The following is a 23,925-nucleotide window of genomic DNA, read 5'->3' as shown; positions in this document are numbered from 1 at the left end:
AGGAAAAAAATAATTCAGAGTGAAGAGACAAAAAGGAAGGAGGGATGAGGGTGAGGGAAGTAGAGTGGTTCAGATGGGAACTGAAGATACATGAAGAACATAAGAATATACACATATGTATATGTAGATAGGTATGTCCTTACCTATCTGGTAAGAAACTGGATGTATAATTAATTCATATAGGGCAAACTCTCAGATGTAAAAAAATCTTATCAGTTCTGGTCAGCATTTTCTTTGCAATTTATAGTCTCAGAGAGTAATTACCTAGAGTAGAGAGGGATTAAGGTGACTTCCCCAAAGTAACACAGCCAATATGAGTCAGGGGCAGAACTTAAACCCATGTTTTCCTGGCTCTGAAGTCTGTTCTCTCCTACGGGTACCATTTCTAATTCAATCTTTTTTTCAGTTGTTTCCAACTCTTTGTGACCCCATTTGGGGTTTTCTTAGCAAAGAGCCTGAAGTGGTTTGCCTTTTCCTTTTCCAACTCATTTTACAGAGGATGAAACTGAGGCAAATAGGCTTAAGTGACTTGCCTAAGGGTCACACAGCTAGTAAGGGTCTGAGGTCAAAATTGAACTCAGGTCTTCCTAATTCCAGTCCCAGAGCTCTATCTACTGTGCCTCCTGGATGCCAATAGATATATACAAATATACTCCTTTATCCATTCATTCATTTGACAAGTCTTTATCTGGTATGTATTACGTGCAAGGAAATGTGTATGTGTGAATATATAGTATATATGACAGGTATGCAAATACACATATACACATTTTACATACAAAAATTAAATGTAACATTTTTGTTTATTAGGCCTAGAACTGTATTGAAGTAGGAAACTCTTAAACAAAGATGTTTTCTCTAGCAGTACAGATGAACTCTACAATTTTATAATTTGATATTTTGGTAAACTAGGACGCTGAGATGTTGAGGGTCACCTAGTCAGAGGAAGGACTGGAATCCAGGTCACCCTGATGCTGAAGTTCACTCTTGACGCTCTACCAATATGCAATGGTGCCTCTCTTGCTCCCCCTACTCTCCAATGTTGTTTGACAATACTCTTGGAAGTGGTGGTGAAAGAATTGTTCTTCACATTTCTTATTTAAATCTTAGAGGAAACCTACTCTCCTTCCCAATGGTAGTGTAGCATACCAGGTATATTAGCATCATGGAAGTATTATTGGTGTATTGATGTTGTATTCTATGTATTCATTTACCAGACTCATGGTCATGTTACTTATTGATTATTGTATTTCCTAATCTTCAATCCAAAGGTCAAAAGAGTTCCTGAGTGGGACATTATTTGCCACAGGGTCCTAGCTTAAATATTGTTAGACCATGTACATGCCTTACCAAATCACAAGCTTGGTTAGCCTCCTCCTCTTTGATTGCGTGATTGTCAATTCAACTAATGTTAAAACCTATGCCATGTTGAATGTTCATTAGTTACCTCCCACTCCACATTCCTAAACACTCCAATAAAAGTTTGAGGGCGCATGTAGAGCCCTCTCTCAATTCCATCAGGCGATCACGGCAACATGTAGCCCACATTTTTTAACTCCTTGTCTCTGAGTCTTTATTCCTTTATCTCTCTCTTTCTCTTCTCTGTCCATTTGCCCTCAGTTTCCAATCTCCTTCTCAGGTGTCCACCCAAGAGAATTTTAAGATGTAACTACAGGAGGCTACAGGTAGTGTCAATGAGGGGCTTCTATTCTCCGCTGCAACCTTTCTTTCTGAGACCTTCATTCATTCCCTTCTGTTGGCAAATAAAGTCATGCACAGGGTATATACATGTGGTGTCTGACTGTTTGTTTAAGAGTTTGAGAGCCAGCACAGGTTTGTGACCAATTCTGTATTGTTAGTGCTCAGCAAATAGCAGAAATAATCATTAAAAACTACTCAGAGACTCAGGAAACATGTCCTTGATAGCACTGTTGTAAGGAATTAATCATGCTGAAGTTCCTGAGAGAGGAGGAAATTCCTTCAACTAGATGGTCTAGTGGGCATAGTGCTAGGATCTAGAGGCAGGAAGACATAAGTTTAAATCTTTGCTCAGATCCTTATTAGCTGTGTGACCCTAGGCAAGTCACTTACCCTCCGTTGGGCTCAGATTCATAATTTCTAAAATGGGAACATCTACTTCCCATAGTTGTGGTAAGGGATCAATGAGATCTCCTAAAGTGTTTTGCAAACTTTAAAGCACTAGATAAGTGCTAGCCATTATTGTTAATTGTTAATAATGACATAAGGAGGCACCAAAGGTGTGATGGGAAATGTTTAGAGCATGGTAGCAATTCCCATTCCACTCCACCTCCCTTGAACAAATATGTCTACACATTAACAAAAGGTTAAAACCTTTTAACAATTGTTGGAAAAGTATGTATATATGCATATATACATATGTGTATATATATATATTTGCTATCTCATATACCAAAGTAAGATACTAAACCAAGTCAAAAAATTTGACCAAGTCCAAAATGATCTTAATATTATATGCTGAGAGTAGAACTAGCTGGTAAGATGCAACTGAAAATGTATAGATCACTTTAAGGGACTGAGAAATATAGGAGGTACATAAATACACTGGAATAAATTCAAGTTGTTCTTTTACTTGATAGAAAGACAACACTACATATTGATGAGAGGATTAGCCTTGGGTCCAGGATGATTTGGATTCAAGTATTCCCTTTGACACACAGTAGCTGCATAACCATAGTCAAATCACAAGCTCTCTGTGTTCTAGATGGCAATCACTGATTTTATATACAAAATTCAGATCTGCAATTATGGAGAGAATTTTCATATTATATCTTAAAAATAACACCCTATTCTGATGAAGTATAGGATGCCCTGTCGACCCAATTCTCTCCTTCTTTCTCTGTCTATCTCTGTCTGTATGTCTCTGCCTTCCTCTGTCTCTCCCTCTCTCCTCTCCCTCTCCAGGTCTCTCTGTCTCTGTCTCTCTCCCTTTCCTCCCTCTCCTTCTTTCTTTTCTCTCTTACTCTCTTCTCCTTCCACCCTCTTTCTTTCTCATTTTCTATCTGCCTCTGACTCTATTTACTGAAAAAGAAACTGAAGGCTAAGGAACTTTAAAAATACTGTCAATCAGCTCATCAGTGTTTGGGCCAGTCACAGAATTCAGGTTAATCAAGCCCTGGACCATCCCTAATTAGCCTCAGAATCCATGACTACTAGCCAGGCAGGTGGTGGGAGAGAAGTGTTCTGTCTATGAGGCAAGGATGCAAGTTTCTAGCAGAGTGCTTCTCCCCCCCTCTACCTTCCTACCTTTGTCCCTTTTCCCCCCCACTTGTCTAAAATATTCACCTAATAATTGGAGAGTCCGTTCTAATTCCTCCTATTTCTTCTGCTCCATCTTGGTTCCCTTTGCTGAAAAGTCCCCATTGTTTTAAGGATTGGAAGAAGGGGGGAATATTGCTTATTTAAAGGGCATTGCCTAGCAACCCATCTCCCTCAGTGCAAGGACAGAGGTTATTTGCATAACAGCTCCCCGGCGAGCTGCCGGCCCCCAAACTCCACTCCCTGCGAGAACAGGGGAGAGCTGGGTAAGTGACCAGTCCTCAAGAGGAGGCTTCGCTTCCCCTGAGAACTCCCTCGGGGCGGCCTTTCTTTGCCGCGGACCCCCTGTGTGTGCTCACTGGGAGCGCAGTGCCAACTCCTCTCACGGTGCACCCGAGCTCCTTGCAGCAATGAATGTCGGCCGAGAAGTGCCAAGCCACAGCTTGCCACTGGGACCGGGGCAAAGCTCAGAACATCCTGATCTCATTCAAGCGGGGATTTCATTCCCACACTGCTCCTTCCCTTCGCCAGCTCCTTTCCTGGAAACTCGCCACACCCAGGGGATGCCCAGCCGGCGGGTCTTAACTCTGAAAATGCTGGCCAATTCTGTTCCCTTCCCAGAAGAGAGTTGGGCCGAGCCGAGAGGGGGAGGGAGGAAGAGAGTCTGGACACCTCGACCTCCTCTTTACTCTAAAGCTCTCCTCACAACGCATTCATTTATTTGGCTGCAACTAGACCTAAAAATCTCTAAAAATCCCTATTGGCCCTGCGGATTTTCTCTGGTCACGGGAGTCTGAAAGAAACAGAAGAGGAAACACAGCCTTGTTGCATCCATGTTTAAACTGGATGGAGTAGCATTTGGAGTCACTTCATCTCTGAACCTCAGTTTCCTCATCTGTAAAATGGAGAAAACAATGCCTGTAGTACCAGACTTAAGGGGCTGTTGTGAAACTCAAATGAAGTGGTATTCGGAGTGCTTCATGAACCTTAAAAGTTATTTTGAGGGGCAGCTGGACAGCGCAGTGGTTGGAGAGTCACACCTAGAGAGGGAAGATCCTGGGTTCAAATGTGACCTCAGACACTTCCTTGTTGTGTGACCCTGGACAAGTCAATTAACCCCCATTGCCTAGCCCTTACCAGTCTTCTGCCTTGGAGCCAATACACAGTATTGATTATAGGGTGGAAGCTTACGGGGTTTATTTTTTTAAGTTATTTTTATTATCAGGGTCATTATGTAGTCCAGTCTCCTTTCAGAGCTTTGGAAACTGAGGCCCAGAGAGTCCCAGTAACTTCCCCAAGATAACACAGGCAAGCAAGAGATTTGAATCTAGGATGTGAGACTGAATCTAGCAGGTTTTCTGCCACATCATGTTTACTGAATGGAAAGAGTCTTAAAAATGACTCTTTTGATGAAGATTTCCCCCTCCTCCCTGCTCTAAGTAGAGAATGTGCAGCTGCCAAAATACAGGGTTATCAGTAAGATGGCACTGGGGTGATTACGGACCATTGTGCTGAAAGCCTTGGAAAAGCTAACTGACAATGTAATTGGGCAACGAATAAGTGCTGTCTGATGCTGGACAAGTCTTTTAATTTTCTGCCTTATTTGCCTCTCTATGAAACTGGCATGATTTAAAATGTTAAGCACCTAGAGGAACAGAATCCTGAAGTAGATTAGAAGTGCCCTCAAACTGGGGCCAGGTCCCATAGAGTTCTGTATCTCCAGCACCCCAAACAGTGATTACTAAAAGTTTATTGAATGTATGTCAGAGCCTCAGCAAAGAAATTCTTTCACTGGGGCCAAGAGATTCCAGAGAGGAGGTGATAGCTTAGAAGAGAGTCCAAAAACCTATAGGTGGCATAGAGGACGGTGAGACCGTGGCTGTAGTTGCATTAGGAAGGGGGAAGGCTTGCTCACCATGTTGTTTTAAACCCTTACTTTCTGTCTTAGAATTGATACTATTGCTTCTAAGGCAGACCAGTAAATTGCAGTTAAATGACTTGTCCAGGGTCATACAGCTAAAAGTATCTAAGGCCATATTTGAACCCATCTCCAGGTCTGGCACTCCATCTCCTGGGCTACCTAGCTGCCCCTTGCTCACTATATTTCATCATGTGCCACAGGGAATGCTGGGGAGAAAATAGGAAAGGTCTGCTATAGAGATGAGTCCCCGTTGATTTTGCTAAGAACATGGAGGACAACTCACAGAACATCTGCCAATGAGCTGAAACAAATACTCTTTGGATTCCAGTAGTCTGCATAGCATTTCCCTCCTTAAATTTATCATCTTTCATCATCTACTGCCTCTTAATTATTCACAGTCAAGGGTGCATCAAAGCTGTAAACATTTGCCTATTGTCTAGGCTTTCTTTGTCACTTTTAGAAACTTGTTGGATTCAATAAAAATCTATTTTTAAAAACGAAAAGAGACTTGTTGGAAATAATCCCTAAGCCAGAGAGATAATTATATCAGGAATATTATAAAATCCCAAACCTTCAGTTCTTAAAGCAACCCATGCAGACATCAATGGGGAACTCACAAAAGCTCAAATTGCTGTGAAGGGTTAGATGCAGGCTAGATGACACAAAGAAATATGGGGAAGGTGAAACAAAAATTTATTGGGTTGTGTTGGATAAACAGCGTGATCATGGACATGGGGTTATACAAATGCCTCTTTGTTCCCTGAGGGTTTTTTTTTGATACCCAGTCTCCCCATTTTGGGGCTGAAATTGCAGTGGCCACTCGTGGTCCTGAATCCACTAGTGAAGGAGTGTAGGCATCTGCTTTCACTCTACTATGGCTCAGAACTCCCAAGCTCAAGGCATACACCAGCCTAAACCTCCCCTGTAATAAGGATCATTTGCCACACACCCAGCAGAGGCCATTTTTGTGCATGCATGTAAGGATGGATGCTTTTAAGACAACTAAGAATAGAAAGACTCTTTGAGTGGTCACTGATTCAATATTAGTATCCTGAAATAATAGTGGCTTAAAAAAACAACCTTATCTTCTGTCTTAGGATCAATACTAAGTATCAGTTCCAAGACAGAAGAGGGATAAGGGCTAAACAATGGGTGTTAAGTGACTTGCCCAGGGTCACACAGCTAGGAAGTGTCTGAGACCAGACATGAACCCACAACCTCCTGTTTCTAGGTCTGGTGCTCTATTCACTGAGTCCCGTAATTCCCCCAGTCAATAACTTTGAGTTAAAAGGTACCTTGTCTCTAACTGATTTAGGAATACATACCATAATATTCTAGTTTCCCCTTGAATACTTTCAGTGACAGAAAGCTCCCTATATAGAGAGGCAGTCTTCTTGCTGTTGGGAATCTTCAGTTGAAAGTTCTTTCTTCTATTGTGTTAGATTCTGTCTCCCTGTAACTTGCACCCAATGGCTATAGTTTTGCTTCCTAGAATAATAGACTAACTTAAATACTTCCTCCTGAAAAGCATTGACCCTACTTCTGTAGGTAACCAAAGATAGCAAATATGGCTCATTAAGCCTCAGGAGAAACATCCCCCAGTTCCTTTAACCATTCCTTATGACATAACTTCCATATTATATGATTTGTCTCATCCTCTTCTGCATATATGCCAAATTTGCAATCTCTCTCTCTCTCTCTCTCTCTGTCTCTCTCTCTCTCTCTGTCTCTCTCTCTCTCTCTTTTTCATTTAAACCCTTACCTTCTCTCTTGGAGTCAATACTGTGTACTGGTTCCAAGGCAGAAGAGCAGTAAGGGCTAGGCAATGGGGGTTAAGTGACTTGCTCAGGGTCACACAGCTGGGAAGTGTCTGAGGTCAGATCTGAACCCAGGACCTCCCATCTCTAGACCTGGCTCTCAATCCACTGAGCTACCCAGCTGCCCCCTCAATGTCTCTCTTAAAATGCAGTGTCCATTAACGAACACAACATTGTAGTTGTTGGCAGATCAGAGAAGACTCTACTCTCGGGCTCTTTTTTCCTTTGATATAGAAACTATGCTCTTTTTACTACAACAACCCAAGACACCCCCTGGCTTTTTTGCAGGTAGATTGTGATGTTGACTTCTTGAGTTTAGGAAATATAAAAGTCTTAAGTTCTTTATTTTATATGAGCAAATATTAAGCTATATGTTACCCTTATCTTCTGGCTTAGAAATTAGATTAAATATTGATACAAAGACAAAAGAGCAATAAGGACTAGGCAACTGGTCTTAAGTGAAGTGCCAGGGGTTACATATTCTATTTTTTTTAGATCACAGAGTTTAAATTTTATATTTTATTTACATTTATTTCCACTGAATTTCATTTTATTCTTTTTGGTCCAACATCATAGTCTGATGGGACTTTTTTTGGATCTTGTCTAAAATCCAGCATATTTTGGCATATCTGTCTTCTAGCTTTGTGTCATCCACAAATTTGGTATGCATGAGCTCTTTCTTTACCTAAGAAGACTGGTAAGATTAGTAAGTAGGACAGGGCTGAAGACAGAAGCTGACATTGACTCATTGATCTAGGCACACTATGGGTACACCTTGCTGTTCTGCCATTCAGTCCACCATACATAGGGCTTGGCACATAGCAGTAGCCTAATAAACTCATGTGTATTGTTTGATCATCCTCAGGGATCTCATGAGACATTATGAAAGGCCTTGCTAAAAACCTATTGTGTGCCTTGACAAAATCCTTCATTCCATAAATGTTCAGTGTACATGTATTGTGTGGAAAACAAACAACTAGATCCAGGGAGAGATACAAAGATGGCTATGACACAGACCTTGTCCACAAGAAGCTTACAGTTCAATAACAGAGCTAAAACCCAGACACAATAAACCCTAAAATAAAGTGTAAAATAAAGCTTCCTCCTATGAGTTTAGTATTAGTATAGGATGGCACAGGTCTCTGAGACCCTTTGATAGAGTCTGTAAGGTCAAAACTATTTTCATAATAATCCTAAGGTATTTTAATTTTTAATAAGGTAAATCTCAATAAATAGAATAAGCCACCAAACCAAAGCTCTTTTGGGGGTCATTCTCAATCATTTTTAAGAGTATAAAGAGATTCTGAGACCAAAAAATTTGAGAATTACTGGCATGGATAATAATCACAGTGGGTAGCAGTTGCATTACGCTTTAAGGTTTGCAAAGGACTTTTATAGATTGTCTCATGTAGTCTTCCTAATTATTGTGTGCAGTAGGTGGCATTATTTCCATTTTACAGATAAGTAAACTGAAGTTGAGAGAGTTAAATGACTTGCCCAGTGTCACACAGCTAGTATCTGAGGGGGAATTCAAACTCAAGCCTTCTTTACTTCAAGTCCAGTATTCTCTCCACTGTGCTATCCAGCTACTTCTAATAAAATCTGCATAAAGTAAAGGAGTCAACTGCATGATTAGGTCTACCACACTATTTTATTCATATTTATGCCAGTTTTGCATTTTTTTTTAGGAAAGCATAATCTGGCTGGGTGACCTCCTGGGGTATATACCCACAAATATCACATTTCTTTCTCTGTCTCTTCATTCTAATCCAAATGTTCTCCCAACTAGCCACCTGCTCTCAGGTTCACAGTCTGCCATCTTGGTAAATATTTCACCATCATGAGCAACTCTCATTTCCTTTCTTTCAGGTCTTATTGTTTGATCCCAAGCGTATCCTTTCATTGTCTTATTCTGGACATAAAGTCATCCCACTGAGCATTGGAGGTCTCTATGTCTTATTTGCTTCGTTGTATTAGCATGTCCAGTTTTACTTCCATGTACTAGTATGTTAAAACCTAAGATCACACGCCAGGCGACTAAATCTCTTCCCTATTACTGACATCTGAGAATTACTGAGAACCTACTTTCTCCACACAAATAAATATTATATATATTGAATTTTATATATTTAATATGTCTAGATATTACACTATTTTATATACTAAATGTTACTAAATAGTAGACAAAAAAGAAAAATTTAAAAAAAACAGAAAAGAACAAAAAGTACCATAAGTGAACCATTCATACACTGAGACACAACAGAGTGGTAGTAAGTCATAAGGCATGGGTTCAATGGCTCTATCACTAACTACATGATCTGTGGAACATCATCTAACCTCTCTGGGATTCAATTTGACATCTGAATAAAGAAAAGATTCAACTGACATCTCTAAAGTCTTTTCCACTATGACGATTTTATGATTTGTTGATATTTACCCCCCCCCTTTTTTTTTAAATAGAAGGATGGTGTCCTTTCATGCCAGTGTATAATAAAGTACTGGAACTGGAATCAGAAAATGGGGATTCAGTCACGGCTCTCACCTAACTGTGACTTTGGACAAGTCATTTACCCTCTCTGGGGACCTCTTTTCTCATCTAGAACCCAAAGGGCCAGCGTTAGATGATCTTTAAGGTTCACTCCAGCTTTAAATCTGCTGATCTTCCATGCTTTCGTCATGCGTCTGCTCTCACCTGCATGGCATTAGAGGTGAGGCACCACCTACAGGCACTTGAAATATCTTGGAGCTCACTCCTTCCCGGGGTGGTGAGGACGTGGGGACCCAGCAGCAGCCGGCCCAACGTCACCGAAGCCCGACGTCATGTCCTCCACCTACGTGCGTGATGGCTGAGAGTGTTGTAGGACTGCGAGGGAGGAGGCCAGGGTGGAAATGCCATGTAGGGAAGAAAGCGTTCCATCTCAGCGTTGGATACTAAAATAGCTGCTAATAAAAAGCTTTCAAACCCTGCCACTTCAATACAGACACCCACAAAGATACCTTGACAAGCTGCTTGCTTGCCTCCTCGCAAGCCTCTTCTTGCTTCTCTTATGTGGTGCCGCCACCAAAGTCACCCACACAGAGATACAGCTGTGCAGTGACACAAGAGGCCAGCAGGTGTCTGTCTCTATTGCCAGTCTTGGCTGGACGGCCGTTTGTTCCCTGCTCTAAACATGTGTGCAGCGAGGCCAGCCTGTCCAGCTCAAAGCACGCAGAACACACTGCTCTTCCCTCCCTCCCTATCTCTCTGTTCTCTCACTGACTTTGTCTCTCTCCCTCCCCTCCTCTCTGTCTCTCTCTCCATATCTTTCTGTCTCTATCTCTTATTTCCCTCTCTGTCTTTGTCTGGCTTTCTCTCCCTCCCTCTCTCTGTCTTTCTCTCCCTCCCCCTCTTTCTCCCTCTCCCCACCCCCTCCATATTTTTCAGTCTCTCACTCTTATTTCCATCACTGTCTTGGTCTCTGTCTCCCTCCCTTCCCCCCTCTGTCTCTGTCTTTATCCATAGTTTTCTGCCTCTCTTTTATTTCCCTCTGTCTTGTCTCTCAGTCTATCTCTTATTTCTTTCTCTGACTGTCTTATTTATATTTCTCTCTGTCAGTCTCTCTCTCTCTCTCCATATCTCTGTCTCTATCTCTTATTTCCCTCTCTGTCTTTGTTTGTCTTTCTCTCCCTCCCTCCCTCTGTCTCTCTGCCTCTCTCTCTCTGTCTTTCTCTCCCTCTCCCCACCCCCTCCATATTTTTCAGTCTCTCACTCTTATTTCCATCTCTCTCTTGGTGTCTGTCTCCCTCCCTTTCCCCTCTCCCTTCCCCTCTTGTCTCTGTCTTTCTCCATAGTCTTCTGTCTCTCTTTTATTTCCCTCTCTGTCTTGTCTCTCAGTCCATCTCTTATTTCTTTCTCTGACTCTTATTTGTATTTCTCTCTGTCAGTCTCTCTCTCTCCATATCTCTGTCTCTATCTCTTATTTCCCTGTGTCCCTGTGTCTGTCTCATTCTCTGTCAATGTCTCAGTCTCTGTCTCTCTCTCCATATCTTTCTGTCCCTACCTCTTATTTCTCTCACTTATTTCTCTCTTTCTGTCTCTCCATATCTTTCTGTCCCTACCTCTTATTTCTCTCACTTATTTCTCTCTCTCTTTCTGTCACTCTCTCTCTGTCTCTCCATATCTTTCTGTCCCTACCTCTTATTTCTCTCACTTATTTCTCTCTCTCTTTCTGTCTCTCCATATCTTTCTGTCCCTACCTCTTATTTCTCTCACTTATTTCTCTCTCTCTTTCTGTCACTCTCTCTCTGTCTCTCCATATCTTTCTGTCCCTACCTCTTATTTCTCTCACTTATTTCTCTCTCTCTTTCTGTCTCTCCATATCTTTCTGTCCCTACCTCTTACTTCTCTCACTTATTTCTCTCTCTTTCTGTCTCTCCATATCTTTCTGTCCCTACCTCTTATTTCTCTCACTTATTTCTCTCTCTCTTTCTGTCTCTCCATATCTTTCTGTCCCTACCTCTTATTTCTCTCACTTATTTCTCTCTCTCTTTCTGTCACTCTCTCTCTGTCTCTCCATATCTTTCTGTCCCTACCTCTTATTTCTCTCACTTATTTCTCTCTCTCTTTCTGTCTCTCCATATCTTTCTGTCCCTACCTCTTACTTCTCTCACTTATTTCTCTCTCTTTCTGTCTCTCCATATCTTTCTGTCCCTACCTCTTATTTCTCTCACTTATTTCTCTCTCTCTTTCTGTCTCTCCATATCTTTCTGTCCCTACCTCTTATTTCTCTCTCTTATTTTTCTCTCTCTCTTTCTGTCACTCTCTCTTTCTGTCTCTCCATATCTTTCTGTCCCTACCTCTTATTTTTCTCTATTTCTGTGTGTATGTGTGTCTGTCTTTGTCTCTCTCCATCTCTCTCTCTCTCTCTCTCTTACTTCTTTTTCTGTCTTTATCCCTTATTTCTCTCTCCGTGTCAGTCTCTCTCTCCATCTCTGTCTCCATCTCTTATTTCTCTCTGCCAATCTCTCTCTCTGTCTCTTTTATCTCCCTGTCAGGCTATCTCTGTATCTCTCTCTGATAATTTTTCTGTTTTTCATTTACTCCTTTTACAAATAGACACTTAATTCAGCTCATTTCTCAGGAGATTTAAGTGAGGTTACCTTAAAATAACATTTCATTTGCATATTCGTCATAAGAAATATCATAGGCCCACTCAAAATAACATGTTGTTATGGAGCTAGACTGCAATACTAGGAAGACTAGATGAGAATGCATAAAAGTAGTTTATCAGTCAGAAACATTCTAACCTGACCTTGGGCAAAAATCCCCTTCCTGGACCTCAGTTTACCCAAGTGTAAAATACAGAGCTTGGACCAGTGGAATTAAGAACCTTTCTCTAAATCTACAATTCTGTTCCTGGGATCAGGGAACATCCAAAGAACAATCAACTACAGTAGCTCCTAGCTGACATTTAGATGATGATTCATGGTTGATGGTTTACAAAGTGCCAATTATTTGAAGCTCACAACAACCCTGTGGGCTTAGCTGTTAAATCGATCTTTCCAGAGTACAGGTCTGACTGTGTCACCAGTGGCCCCTCCCATAGTCAATAAACTCCAATGACTCTTTATCACCTCCAAGATGGAATAGAAAGTCCTGTTTGGCTCTTTCCCCCCAAACCCTTATCTTCTATTTCACAATTGATACTAAGAATCAGTTCTAAAGCAGAAGAGCATTAAGGGATAGGCAGGTGGGGCTAAGTGACTTGCCCATAGCAAAGAAGGGACTGAGGTCTGATTTGAACCCAGAACCAACAGCCTCTGGGCCTGGCTGTCCATCCCCTCTGTTTGGTTTTTAAAGCTTTTCTTAATTGATTCCTTCCTATCTTCCCACTCTTCTTACTCCTTATTCTCCTTCACATACCCTTTGACCCAGTGACCCTGGTCTCTTTGCTATTCCTCAAACGTGGCATTTCACTTCCGGACTCCAGGCATTTGCACTGGCTCCTCACTCCCTCAATTCTGGAGCTTGAGCTTCTTCCCTCCTCATCTTCTCCTTCTGGCCTCCTTCAAGTCTCCACTAAGGTTCCGCCTTCTGCAATAGACATTTTCCCCAATCTTGTGCTTCCCCTCTGAGGCTACCCCATATTCACCCTCCTGAGATCTTGTTTGCACAGAGCTGTTTGCAGGAGCTCCCTGAGAGAAGGGACTAGTTTTTTGTTTGTTTGTCTCTTTTTGGCCTGCCTTTGTATCCCCAGGACTTGAGGGCCCGGTGGAAAATGAGCTGTTGTCCCAAGTTTGAGAGGAGTCTGTCGCAGTGAGAGATGATTGGCTCATTTGGGGGCTGAAGATGCTAGAAACATTGGGAGGACCAAGAGATGATGACTTGCCTTCATCCCTTCTGAGTTTAGGAAGCTAGTCATAAAGTGACTGATGAACCTGGTCACCACGGAATTTAAAAACACAGTAGGTTTCCCTTTCCCCTGGGAAGATTCCTTTTTGGGCTGGGGGTGGGAGGATAGTTAGGTGGCTCAGTAGACAGAATGTGAGCCCTAGAGATGGGAGGTCCTGGGTTCAAATTTGGCTAGACATGCAACCTTGGGCAAGTCACTTGACCCCCATTGCCTAGCCCTTACCACTCTTCTGCCTTGAAACCAATATACAGTATTGATTCTAAGATGGAAGGTAAGGGTTTTTTTTTAAATATTCCTTTTAAAAAATAATTTATTTGTTACATGAAAGTTCCTAGTATGTCTCTTCTTTCTTGCACTAGAGAAGGCATCATTTGATTATATATATTTATATATAAATATACATATTCATAAAGCTGTCATGCTTGGTTCTCTCTCTTTTTTTTTTTTTAAACCCTCACCTTCCATCTTAGAATCAATACCGTATATTGGTTCCAAGTCAGAGGATTGGTAAGGGCTAGGCAATGGGGGTCAAGTGACTTGCCCAGGGTCACACAGCTAGAAAGTGTCTGAGGCCAGCTTTGAACCCAGAACTTCTCATCTCCGGGCCTGGCTCTCAATCCACTGAGCCACCCAGCTGCCCCCGTGCTTGGTTCTCTTGATGAGTTCTTTCTCTGGAAGTGAGCATATTCAAGTCATTCTTCAAATATTTTCTGGCTGTATATAATATTCCCTTGGTTCTGCTCATTTCACTCTTCATCATTTCAGCTACGCTTTTCCATGATTTAAAAAAAAAATTAAACTTCTTGTTGTCATTTCTTATGATGCCTGTTAAGATGTCTAAAGAAGCTTAAGAAATAAACAAACAAAACAAACCCACTGGCGACCTGGCTGATTCTAAGCTCTAGCAGGCCAGGGGTCACATGCTTTATTCGAAGTAGACTGATGCTCAAGGTTGGAGGGCTGGACTAGAAGCCCCGTGCTTAGGGCCACTCCGGACATTTCCCAGCTGTGTGACAAGTCATTCGGCCTCCACGGACCTCAGTTTCCTCCCCTGGACAACAAAGGCAGTAAGACGGTGGCCCCTCTCCCCCAGGCTGCTGGGAAGATGGAATGGGGGCATGGAAAACACTCTGCAAACTTCAAAGTAGTCTATAAATGGCAATTGCGATCTTGTGAATGAATGAATGGGTACGTGGGGAGGTGAGCTAGTGAGGAAGCCTCCTCTCTGCAGGGTTTCCTTCTCCAGCTCCATAGCTGGGACGTGGGCTTCCCTCCGGACATGCACCTGGGCTGACTCAGACCCTTCTTTCGTTGGTAAGACTCCACGATGATCTCCGGATCAAAGGAGGCACGTGGGAGTCTCGGAGCGAACAGATTTCACCAAATCCGTCAATGTAACTCGCCTAGATCATGGCAACTGCAAAAGGATCTGCTGTGGCGGCTTCTCTTGGAGAGAGCCTATAAGCCTGGCGCCCGCCTCTCTTCCTGCCTTGCGGAAGAATGTACGAGAAAAAGATCCTCCAATCCTGCAAGGCTTCGGGATGTTAGTGAGTTTATGCTGAGATATTTTGGGATATTCCAGCGGAACTGCCTAATTCTGACTTTCCATTTTGCCAGAGTCATTCTACCTAAAAATCACCATCAGTTTTGGCCTTTTTCCTTTAGCTGCGCGTCAAGGATGAGTAATCAGGGATGGCTCAGTGGACAGAGAGCTAGGCTGGAAGCCAAGAAATCCTGGGTTCAAATCTGCCCTCAGACACTTCTAGTTGTATGAATTTAGGCAAGTCACTTAATCCCAGCTGACTAGCCCTTACTTCTCTTTTGCCTTGGAACCAATACTTTGTATCAATTCTAAGACAGATGATAAGGGTTAAAAAAAAAAAGAGCTAGTAATTAAAAGCTGAATGGAATGGACAAAGACCATTGTGAGCAGAAGAATATTAGAGTTGAAATAATGGTGGCTTTGGAGTTGGAGGAGGTGGGTTTGAATCTAGCCCTGCTACTTTCTACCTGTGATCTTGGACAAGTAAATTGATTCTTCTGGATCTCAAATCCGTCTTTGATGTATAAAACAAAAGATTTGATTCTGACAAGCAACGTGGACCTACCCCTGCCTCAGTCACTAAATCATATATACCCTATGATCTAGCGAAACCATTCATTAGACATACCTCCTAAAGTCAGAATGAAATGAGCCATTTGTAAAATAAAAATATTGATAACGGGACTTTCTGTTTTAGTAAAACCTGTAAACAAAATGAATGTCCATCAACTGGGGAATGACTCAATAAATTATTGCAAATGAATGTAATGGAATATTATTTTGCTATAAGAAATGACAAAGGAGAGAGGTTCATTAAAACCTGGGAAGCCTTGTTTACGCTGGTGAAAAAAAGAAGTGAGCTGAATCAGGCGAACCATTTATACACGGAATATGGTTTTATAAAAGAAAACAAGTTTTTATCATTTGAGAAATCTGATCAATGCAATGACCAGTCATAATCATTGCTTATAGAGAAGGGAGATGATGAAGCATACTTTCTACTTCTTGGTAGAGGTATGATGGACCACTGGTGCAGAGTAAGACATGTAATTTCAGAATTGGTCTATTGGTAGATTTGTTTTCCTTGGCTAAATTAATTTATTATTATATTATAATGACACACAATGATTGATTACTAAAATTAGATATAGTTAGTAGAAATATACCAATATCAATATAATAGATAAATGTTAAATTATTTACAAATTAAATATAATTCTATTATTACTATAAGGGAGGACTTTTATTTGGGGGAATGAGTGGAGTAGTAGAGATATGATATCAATTTTTATAAAAGGAAGAAAAGAGCATCAATCAAATTTTAAACAGTATGTGTAAAAGCAGAAGAAAGTTCAGAAGGGAATAGAGAAAAGAAGGATAGGGTTGGTACTTTTGTGTAAAATTTAATGTGTACTTAAAGTGTGTGCTTTGGAAATTCAGGGTTTTATATAGAATTCTCTTGTTCTGTCAATTGTTCTTTATGTTTAAGTTCATAATAAAAAAAAACATTAAAAATGAAATGAAATGAAAGAGTTAAACTAGGTGACTCTACTGTCTACTCCTGCTCTATTTTTACATATGTCTACTCATCGGCTGAGTTGAACTTGGCACTGGGATTCATGGTCCTCTGCCTGAAAGATTCATAAAGAATTTTTAGGTAAATTTAAAAGTTTCCTACGCAGGTCTATATCTATGACCTTATAATTTTTTTAAATGAATAGCTGCGTAATGGTAGGGATCATAACATTTGGTTGTATCAGTACTCACTGCTTTCAACTAACTATCCTATTAAATGCTTATTAATCAGGCCTTAGAAAATGGCATATTAGAAAAAGTAGTGATTCTACTGAGAAGAGGACCCAGGTTCAAATTCTACCTTTAATACTTACTATCTATGTGACCTTGGACAAATCCCTTTAACTTTCCTGGGCCTCAGTTTCCTCCTATGTAAAAATGGGAAAGGTAGATTAAATGGCATATGAAACCTTTCCCTACTCTAGATCAAAAGCCCAATAGTCTCCTAAAAGCTTAAACACAAATGAATTAAAATTTATGAAGCCAATCATATTTGTAAATGTAGCATAATATAGTTAAAAAAAACCCAACCCTTATTTTCCATCTTAGAATCAATGCTATGTATTAGTTCTAAGGCAGAAGAATGTGAAAGGCTAGGCAGTGGGAGTTAAGTAACTTGTCCAGAGTCACCCAGTTAGGAAATATTTGAGGTCAATTTTGAACTCAGAACCTTCTACCTACCTCTAGGCCTGGCTCTCAATCCATTGCTGCTCCCATAATGTTATTTTATTTTGCATTTAATATCAATTTATCTCTCACTGTTAGATTCCTATGAGCAAACACTCTCCTGTTGTTAGAAAATGGATATACTGAAGATGATTTTATAAAATTAATGCCATGTCATGCTTCTGCAGCCATTTTTGCACAAAGAACCTAAGCAGGCAGGTTCATAGCATCTCTGTGAGGAAGCAAACTGTTACTGTGCAAATATTGCAGATTGAAGGTAACAATTTTTTAAAAAATCATATGAAATAGTTCTGATGTCCTCCAGTCAATTCCTCTCCTAGGGAATGACTGCATTGTTCTCTCTGATCCAAAGTTGTTTCAAATGCTCCCAGTGGAAGCTTCTCCACAATCATAATGAATGCAGGGCGGGAGAGCATTCTTCCAGCCCCAGGAGAGGAGAGGAGGTTCTGTTGAAAGGAATCCAGACACTGGAAAGAAAATATTTGGCTCCACAGCTGCAGAACCCAGCTTCTGACTTCCATTGCTGGTTGCCATCACGAGCACTCTCACTGCCACCTAAGTTTGTGAAAGGTTATTCAGCTTGTTTTCAAATTGTAAATTCAAATCTCTTTCACATATATCTCTGAGACTAAAAGCAAAAATAAACCCAAAGGCTTCATCTGATATTAAATGAGAAGTGCCCTCTGCAATTTGCTTATCACCCCCAAAATACGATGGTTAGCTCTTGGTGATCTATGGCTGTCCATCTGGCGAATTGTCTGTGGTCCAGCTCTTTTATGCTGATGCCCAACGTTTGACTCTCTTGCTTTATATAAACACTCTTGTTAAAATATGGGTAGGGCTGAGGGGAAGAAGGTGAAATGCAGATCAGCACATCCTGCTGTTTGTTAAATCAGTTGTGGGGTGAGAAGATAATACTATTAACACTAATGAGGTTTTTGGGTGATGTGGATTTCATTTCTTTCTGCGGTCAATAAATATTTGAGTACCAGAAGGTTAATTATTTGCCTTTGCCAGTAGCAACATCATTTCAACACTTTTAGAGTCTGCTAATGGTCTTGTTCATCTAAGAGGTACATAGCAGTTTCTTTAAATTTTCTTCTATAAACTAAATTTCTCTACTTAATGATTATTTTTTCTCTTAGAGAAAGGAACCAACAAAGGCAAAAAATCCCCACTTGGGCTCTAATCATTGAAGAACAAGGGTGAGGAGGGATCGCAGAATTATAGTTGGAGAAATAGAATGGAACCTAGAAGTTCTCTAATCCCCTCTTTTTAGAGATGAGGAAACCAAGGCCCAGAGAGATTAAATGACTTACAGGGAGTAAGGAGCAGAGCCAAGATTTTAGCCAATGTCCTTGGGATCTCAAATCTTGTACCCTTTCTCTTATATGAGGCAAGCATTCATTGCTTAAAATGTCCTGTGGTTGAGATCCTATCCTTGTCCCTTGGTCCTACTTATTATGAGCAGCATAAAGAAAAATAATATTCAACAACTACTTGTGCACACATTTATGAAGTCTTTTCAATGGCACCATTTTTGTCCCCAACAACTACTTGTGCACACATTTAAAAAGTCTTTTCAATGGCACCACTTTTGCCCTCTAATGACTAAGACTAGTTTTTTGAAGGGCAGAATGTGACAGAAATCTGGTTTCAGATGTTTCCTAAAGACATTTTGCTGGGGGGATAGAGGGGCGTAGGGAGTTGGGAAGAAATAAACGACAAAATAGAAGATTGGTACTATGGAGCTGCTAATTAAAACAATTCAGCAAACATAAATGCGAGTGTAATTTTGGTCAGCTATATAGGGCTGGTTTCAGTGCAAATGTGGTTCTCAGATTTCTCAGTTCTTCGTGAATATATAATTAGTTCAGCTGCAACAAGACTGAAGTCTCCCAGCAGCAGTTTCCCACTTCTCCATGATAGACAGCAGCTGCCATCCAGACTCCTTCTGCCATGAACAGCACAAACTATGGATAAAATATGTGTTGTTCTTCCCCAGAAACCAAAGGTAAGAGGCTCAGCCGTCCGAGGAGAAGACCCCTGCCCCCAGCCGAAGGTGATAAAAGCATCACTTCCCATTCTAATGATCTCCATACAAGTTTATTATCTTTATGCACATGGCAGATGTAGTGAATGGATCTCCAGCCTTAGAGTCAAGAAGACCTCAATTCAAATTCTGCTTCTGGCACCAGTGACCAGTGACCAAGTGAGTCCCTTTACCTCACTGTGTCTCAGGCATTAACCTATCTGAATCTCTAAGACTATAAATTATAGATGAGTTATGATCTGCATGCATGGAGTTCCCATGGAGGCTGAAATATGCATTGGTGGAGTTCTCACGTTGTTATTGAGAAAAATCATCTGACTTTGATATACTAATATAAATGAGTAGAGTTGGCAGCCCAATGTCTGCAGATAGCAGCAGGTCTCAGAACACTAAGATATATGTCTTGGGCAGGGATTGCAGTTGAGCAAACTGAGCCCAGAACTGAAAAGGAAGAGAGTGGGCTGGATTACATTTGGGAAATTTTCTGGCACTTGCAATGATCACACAACGATCACAAAGCCTGATGAGAAGGCATGGATGGCCTACAATATGCACCAATAAAGAACCCACCCCAATATAAGCATGGAGCCACCAAAATATCAAAATATGGAGAAAGCAAGAGGCATAGCTACCACCATGAAGCCCCTACTGCTTTTAGAAAATGTCAGTGGCTCTACAATCTTTGTAACGTACCTATTCCCTTCTATGGTGCCAGTCACCACTGATCAATCATTTTTTATCTAATGTAACTCTTGTCTATGAACTCTCACAAATGCCCACTGAAAGTTCATCCAACATAATAGCAGCCTTCCTCTAAGACTGCTGGCATAATGTAACTGTCCCTGCAGTACACAGGCTGTCCATCTGTTACTCTTTGCTCTGCCTAGATGACTGGCCTCCCCACCTCCCCACAGGCATCAATCTCTTTGATGATTTTAAATTGTATTTCCTCTATTTAAACAATTTAGTAATATTTCATGAGTCTGTAATAAAATTAGAGTTTTATTTCTACATTCAGTAATGAAATATTATATATATATATATATATTTATGTGTAAATATATGCATATCCCCATCCACACATGAAAGGCACAGATCATAATGATGTGATCCTGAATAAAGCTTGATAGAGCAAAGAGAATACTGAACTTGGCATTGGAAGGCCTAGGTTCAAATTCTGGTCTTCCAGTGACTAGAGGTTTGCCCTTGGACAAATTATTTTCTCTCTCTAGACCACAGTTTCCTTATGTGTAAAAGGAGGAAGTTGGACTAGATGATTTCCATGTTATCTCTCAGCTACAACATTCTCTGATAATAAAGGACACCATGGGGCTGATTTCCATGTTTAGCACACAGGATAGCACTTTATTCTGCTAGTGCCTTCCCTGGTATGCTTAATATCCCACTTTATCTCAGGGAGGTAATCACCACCTGAAGTTCAAGAAATATTAAGAAAAAACGAAAATTGGAACAACTTAGACGTTTCATCTCAGAACCATCAGTTGGGAAAAACATGAAAGTCAAAAAAAGGTAAATGTTGAGTAGGACTGTAGGAAAAAAGCAAGATTAATGCATTGCTGGTAGAACTGTGACTCTTGTAGCAAAGAATTTGAAATCATATGAGAAAAATTACTAAATTATTCATACACATTGGCCAAGGAGGTCTGTTCCCTGTGGACCTATCCCAAAGGCAGGCAATAGAGGAAGAAGATTGATACTAGGAAATCCCCCTCTTATAAAAAGAAAAACTGAAGTCATCAAAACAAAGAACATAAAGAAAAAATCACTCCCTTATATTTCTAAAAATTAATTATCATCAGAATCAAAACAAAGTTTTTTACTTAAAACTTTTACCAATCTGAATCTTCTCCCTAGGCATCCCAAGGCTTGACTAGCACCATAACTGTTTCAGGTACGTACAAACACACAGAGTTCTGAAAAATCTGACCCTTATTTCCTCCGATGGCAGCAATAGGGTAGATACTTAAACAATCCAGGAGAAACCTTACAGATAGTTTATAGTAGAAGATATAGAGAAACATCTTTTGATTCCAAACCCAAGAGTCATTGGCTTGGGTTCTATATGCTCACTGAAGCTGGGAATGGACCCAGACCCACAACATAATTATTTTTTGGCCCTTCTGTTGAGTTTGCACCACCTTTCTTGGCTTTGGTCTTACTGAAGGTAGGACTTCAAAAACAATAATGGTCATAAAAATTCCAAGAAAATAGTATCAGTCAGGGACAGCTAGTGCTTCAATGGATAAAGAACTAGGACAGGAGGTCTTGGGTTCCAGTCTAGCCTCAGCCACTTCTGCCACTTCTTACCAATGTGACTGGCTCTTCTGCCTTGGAACAGATATTTAGTATGGATTCTAAGACAAGGTAAGTATTTGAATAAATAGTATCCATCAGTGTGCTTCTATAAAAGTCTCCTTTCAACTTTGATCTTGGGTATGTTGTACTTTTCCTTCTCTTTCCATTCTAGGCATAAACCTTATCTCCTGCTACTCAGAACTAATCACAGTTATTTAAAACCAACCATCCATGGAAGAAACCCTCTCCTTCATATCTGCTTTGACTATGTCATGCATACATTCAATTTCCCACAGAAATTTCAAGGTAATAAGACTCAGAGACAGCAAGTAGTGCCATTCTTCTGAACCTCTCTCCCAAATGATTCCCCCTTCCCAAGTTCACAGGTTCCTGAAATTATACAGTTGGAACTTTTGACTTAAAGCTTTTCCTATTAAAATTCAAGTTTTCCTCAGATAGAGAGCACATTAAGCTTTATCAATTATTAATGCCTTAATATCAATGGATATATCAGTTCTCAACTGGAGAAGAGGAGGAGGGAACATAAGGAAGACCCAAAATATTCCTACTGTTGGATAGAAGAGAAAAATGGTTGGGATTGAGGAGTGAAGAGGGTTGAGGTTATTTGTCCATATATCATATCCAGGCCAACACTGGGTAAAATGATGGCCCCCACCTTGACTACCCTAAGCTTGACCTCCCCCTCTAAAACCCTTATGACAATCTCAACTGTCCTGGAACTATTTTTCCATTCTTCCTCATCAGCTGAAATGTGTGTGTCCTCCATTAATCTAGAGATGGAAAGCAGGGATAGGAACATTTAGGGAGGAAACATTTTCCCAAGGGACTTCTTTGTTTTTCCCTATAATGAAAGAAATATTTGTTTTTGCATCCTTTCCCCTCCCCAGCTGTTATATCTCTAAATATACAATGACAATTTTATGAGCAAACCAAGTTATACATAACACATTTTGATTCCTCTAAACCAGCAAAATGACTTTAGATATGCCAAAGAATCTTTTAAAAGTAAATACTGAATATATCTACTTGTTAATATTTTTCTTTTTTTCTTCTATTCTCCTATAAAAGAAATAATCAGTATGGCAGAGGATGGGAAAAGGAAAGAGAGCAGAGGTGATTTTTTAAAGAGATTCAACATTTCCAGAAATTTTAGTTTTAATCTTATCCCTCAATTATCAAAAGATAAAATAGCTAATGAACTAATTGGTGCTAATGAGGACCTAATGGGAATTAGAGGCCTGGTACTAGGTTACTGTGGTCTCACCCTGATGGACAAAACTTCCACATTTTTTTCTCTAACTTATTATTAGTGCAGGGGTTCTTAACTTGAAGTCCATGAACTAATATGCATTTGTGAGTATGTGCATACACACATATATAAATATGTGAATAACTGAATTCTAGTATTATTGTTGTGATATTTTATTTTTATATTTAAAATCATTATTTTGTAAAATGAAAAATCTATAGACTTCACCAGACTTCAGGACACAAAAAGATTAAATGTTTTCCTTAGTGACTCCAGGGGAGGAGGGCAATTATAGGGGAACTCCTGGATGTGGTCTTGGGTGTAGGCAGTCTAAACCACCAAAATGGAAAGCAGTAACTTACCATAAGAGGTGACTTTCAGAATCTTTCAGATCAACCAGAATATATGGTCCCCTCCCCAGATTTCCTACCCTACTTATAAGAGACCTTCAAAAGCCCAATATTCATCTCTATAGAAAGAGAAATAGATTTTTCTCTAACCTGAGGTGAAGGTTTCTTGTATCTTAATAATAATAGCTGTCATTTATTAGTGATCAAAAAGTAAGGTCATGAAGTGAGCTTTAAGGGCTCATACAGAATTTTATGCACATTCTAACTGTTTTCTTTTAAAGTTTTTTAATTTATGCTTTTTGTTTTACATCCTCATCATTTCCAGATATGCTACTCCCCACCTCAGCAGCCTTCTCTGGAAAAAAAGTGGGAAAAAACAACATATACCAAAAATATCTGAAACATTATAATTTCATGAGCAAACCAAGTTATACATAATGTATATTCATATACTCATATATCAACTACCTCTAACAGCTTATGAAATATCATACACTTAGACTTCTCCCGCCTCACTCCTCTGAAGCCGATGGATGATTCTAATTACATGATCATGTTTTCTTGGAAGCTAACGAAGATACACCAGATCAACAACTCTCGGACGTTGCTCTCAAAAATCCTTCTCAAGCACTAGTGCCCTAGTATCAAAGATGATTGCCTGCCAAGTAGATATAGAAATCTAGTAGGAAAGTCATATAAACACA

General features: G+C 40.3%; 1 protein-coding gene across 6 annotated transcripts in view; it reads right to left on the bottom strand.

The window, feature by feature from the left end:
• The window catches only part of NTRK2 (neurotrophic receptor tyrosine kinase 2), a 427,840-nt gene that overhangs the window by 57,543 nt on the left and 346,372 nt on the right, over positions 1 to 23,925 (bottom strand). The window lies entirely within an intron of this gene.

This window comes from Monodelphis domestica, chromosome 7 (genome assembly GCF_027887165.1).
Source record: "Monodelphis domestica isolate mMonDom1 chromosome 7, mMonDom1.pri, whole genome shotgun sequence".
In the NCBI taxonomy this organism is placed as follows: domain Eukaryota; kingdom Metazoa; phylum Chordata; class Mammalia; order Didelphimorphia; family Didelphidae; genus Monodelphis; species Monodelphis domestica.
The sequence above is the reverse complement of the archived record's forward strand: the minus strand, read 5'-3'. Positions and strand labels throughout refer to the sequence as shown.